Source organism: Ailuropoda melanoleuca, chromosome 19, assembly GCF_002007445.2.
Source record: "Ailuropoda melanoleuca isolate Jingjing chromosome 19, ASM200744v2, whole genome shotgun sequence".
Taxonomy (NCBI): domain Eukaryota; kingdom Metazoa; phylum Chordata; class Mammalia; order Carnivora; family Ursidae; genus Ailuropoda; species Ailuropoda melanoleuca.
This window is the reverse complement of record NC_048236.1, coordinates 4,183,809-4,187,677: the sequence shown is the minus strand read 5'-3', so window position 1 is coordinate 4,187,677 and position 3,869 is coordinate 4,183,809. Positions and strand designations below refer to the sequence as shown.

The 3,869-nt window shown below is 48.4% G+C and overlaps 1 long non-coding RNA gene across 2 annotated transcripts; it reads left to right on the top strand.

Moving 5' to 3' along the window:
* The first annotated feature begins 494 nt into the window (after window positions 1–494).
* Window positions 495–2,645, top strand: LOC117797163. 2 transcript variants are annotated; one of them, XR_004622079.1, is made up of 5 exons: window positions 495–782; window positions 1,066–1,184; window positions 1,545–1,639; window positions 2,023–2,397; window positions 2,513–2,618. It is a non-coding gene; the product is annotated as an uncharacterized LOC117797163 (long non-coding RNA). The 2 variants fall into 2 exon arrangements; XR_004622078.1 differs by having other exon boundaries at window positions 498–782; window positions 2,023–2,645.
* The last annotated feature ends 1,224 nt before the right edge of the window (window positions 2,646–3,869 follow it).

Genomic DNA, 3,869 nt, shown 5'->3' with positions numbered 1-3,869 from the left:
CAGCCCTGGGAGCAGACCCCAGCTCTTAACAGTGGATGTTTCTGGTGTCTGTCGCCACCTAGTATGACAATTCCCCTCCATCTGCTGCACTTAGAAGCAAGTGATCCTAAGAGATGGCCATGTGAGCTTCTCTAACTGCCCCATCCGGGCATTTTTAATACTCTTGTCTTTTCTCTTAAGGACTCCTCTGAGATTAGACCTTCCGGCCTTACCACTGTGTCTCTCCTCAGAAAATCTGTTCTAATTTGGGTACCAGCTTTCCCTTTTTTTTTTTTTTTTTTTTCATGCCATTCCTCCTAATGATAACCCTTTGTGCCAGGCTCAATTATATACAAAGCTCAAATGAGCAACCCCAACTCTAAATTTGGCTCTACCCATTGGAAGGGGAGGTCATGGGCATCTTGCTTTTTTCCAGAGGGAAAGATGCTGGTCCCCAAAGGGAAACAAAGCCGGATGGAACGGGGAGGGGGTTTTGCAAAAATAAAAGTCTAGAATGAAGGAACAGACCAGTGCTGGCTGCCCCCAGGTCACCGGGGCTCAAGGCCGATCCTGCATTTTCAGCCAGGCCCGTAAGGACTCTGTCCCGCCACAGGCATGCAGAAGCAACAGAAGTGCTTTGATTTTTCCTTTTTAAAAATGTCCTCCAGGCTGACCCTACTACCTATGCTCTCACTGCAGGGTCAGCAGAGGGTGAAATGAGAGCATGCTCCGGGAATTTCCTGACTTCTGTGAATTTTTCTCAAGATCTGGCCATGAGTCAATGTGATGCACAGTGATACATGGTATGACTTGTGGCGACTCCCCCTCCCTTTGGAACACCAGGAGAAGTATTTCCCTGCTGAGTAATGGAGGATGAAAATCCATAAGGCCCCTTGCCATCCCCAAATTTCCCTCCACGTTGTCTCCCAATTAGAGCAGATAAGAGAATTATATTTACACCATGTTTAGTCAGGTTATTAACATTCTCCAGAAGTACAGAAAGATCTCTATTGAGGCAGTTTGTCTCCTTTCAGAATTAAGCTCTCTTGTAGGATTTTTGTTGATCTTGTTATTTTGGAGATTTAGAGACTGCGAGTGGGGATGAGAAGAGGAATGGAGAATCGAGAATTGTTCAGATCTACAATGCCCTGACAACATCTGAGAACCTAGAACACTCCCTAAAAGGCCCAAGGACACTGGACTAGGTAGGTAGCGGGGGAGCGAGGGAGAATTATTGGGTCAATTTTATTGATGTTGATGACCAATCTGAAACAGTCAAGGAAAGCAGACTAAGACCAGTTTCATGTGTGAATTGTCTGACTCCCAGGACTGGCTATCACTCGTTCCTGGAGAACAGCTGTGACCAGTCTCTCTTAGAAATGGTTTATAATTTACCTTAAGAGTCTGGGGGCAAGTGCTCAGATCAATGACATCCTTCAGAAGACCCCGGAATTAAAACAGGAGTGTTCAAATGAGACTGGTAACTGTCTGTGGAGCCTGGTCTCACACAAGGTTTTGGGGAGCATATGACGAAGCATTTTGTAAACTGCCCCTTTCTCGCCCAGGTCCCTGGGCCAGTTGGAGGAAGCCTAAGCCGGGAAGGAAAATCTCAACTGCAAGCAAAAGCTCGCAGAGCTCTTACACCTCCTGCCCTTCTGAGGTAAACTAAGATAAATATTTTCTGGGGTGCTTTCATCCAAGATGAACGAGGTTCTCCACCCCCCTCTTCTTCCCCTCCCCCAACCCATCTCCCCTCCAGTCATCTCACCTCATTTCATCTAAAAAGGCAACTCTTCAGTTTCCTTCTCCTTCTGGAAAAGAAAACCTCTTTCTGAATGGCTGCCTTTTCACTGACTTGTGAAGGCAAAACAAGAGAATAAAATGAGGCCCCTGGGTAAAAAGGAACCCAATCTTAGCCAACTATCATTTTTTAAATTTGTGTTCGAAAATTTTTATTATACATTATGTATTTTTCTATATATATTATTTTGAAATTACTTTTTATTGTAATTTTTAAGTATAGACATATTTTTAAATTCACAGGAAAGGAGGCGACAATTGGCCAACGGCTATTTGCTTGCTGAGGTGCGGGCCCCTGGGGCAGGCCTGCCAGGAGGGAAGGGGTCTGGTCGGAGCCCCAGACGTCCCTGAGCCCCAGGCAGGCCTCTCCTACTGGCAGGCTCTCCGTGCTGGAGTCCACCTAGCTATAAAATGAGCAACACAGCATTCTGCCCTCCCTCAGGTGGGCCGTGAGGTTTAATTATTGTAAATTTGTGACATGTTTTAAGGTCCGTGGAGTAAAGCGTTTGCATGAGAAAATGCCCACATTCTGCAGTGTGGAATTCCGCGCGTCATGTTTCCTGTCACTGACCTCCCCTTTGTGTTACATTACTTGGAACGAGGACCATGAGCTATGAGGTCATCAGAATAAGTAATTTCTTGGCCTACTTTTCTTTACCTAAAAAAAAAAAATTCTTCTTCTAATTCTGGTTTTTTGGTTTTTTTTTTTTTTTTTTTCCCCTTTTTAATGCAGCCAAAAGTTTTTTCCTCCGAGTGTATAGTAACAGAACAGGAGCCAGCCGGTTGGAAATGGACCGACCCTTTCCATCTTGGTGTTTTCTCGTGGTCTCACGTCTGCCTCTCATTGCCTTTGCTCCCTACCTCCAGTTTTTAATAAGTTGTACGTTTTAATGACTTAAAACAAATTTGACTCTGAGCTCTCGGCTGTGAAATCTGCTCCTGCTTCTCAGACTGGCGGCCAAGACCGGGTACTGGGTCCACCCACTGGCTCTGCCTCGGGGGTGTGGGTCACCGCCACGGTGACGAGGCAGAGCCCTGCGGCCCGAGGAGGCTCTTGCCCACTCAGGGCTTGGCGACAGCGGTGTCGCACGTGGAATGCAGGACCACACCCAGGCAGCTGCCAGAGCGGACGTGAGGCAGGGGCCGAGAATGCCCCTTGCCCTGACCGCAGCTGGGTCCCTCAACAGGTGCTGCCTGGCGGCTGAGTGCTCCCACATGCGCCCCTTCCTCCTCCAGGCGCGCAGAAGTGCGTCCCAGAGCAGGGGCTTCATCGCTCCTACTCCCCCCTGCCAGGCCCAAGGCCACGGAGATTTTTGAGCACAAGGCAGTCCATGGTGACCGAAAGCACCCAGAGTCACTTTCCTCTGCCCTCCCCCCTCAGCATGTGGCTAACTGGACAAGTTAGAGCTGCCCCTCAAATTAGAGGCAGGGCAGGAGGTATCTTCAGAGAAGGCCACGGGAGCTTTCCGTGGCTGGCTCTGCGTAGGGCACCGGGCAGCTGTCACCACCCCCACATGGCCCTTTCCCCAAATTCTGTCAGGGCCCAACTTCTCGCTCCCCTCAGATAGGAAGAACCACATGAGGGAGAGTGAAAGCAGGCCTGAGCTTGGGACAGGACAGAACCGGGCACCTTCCTCCTGGCCCTCCTTCATCGGCTCTTCCCCAGGCCCACCAACATTCACTCCTTCCTCTTCTGCCAGGAGCCATTTCCACTCCAGTCTACCCTAGCTTTTCCCCTCAGGGATATGAAGTTATCTTGAGTGTGTGTGTGTGTGTGTGTGTGTGTGTGTGTGTGTGTTTCCTCCTCAACAAGACGAGAGTGGGGACTACGTCTTACACAGCTATACGGCAACCCCAAGTGTGTGTTACTAATCTCTGCAGACACGAAAACCGCATCTGAAAAACGCCACATATTAAATCCTCTGTGTACCGTCCAAAATCTCCTATCCCAATCCTTTGCGCTTTGGGTAGAAACTTACTGTGTCCTCCTGACCTATATTTTACTTAATTTTATTGTGTTTTACTTTACATTTCCCATGGGTTATAGAATGGAGCTCCATGAAAATTCGGTTCTATGGATTTCCAAATAA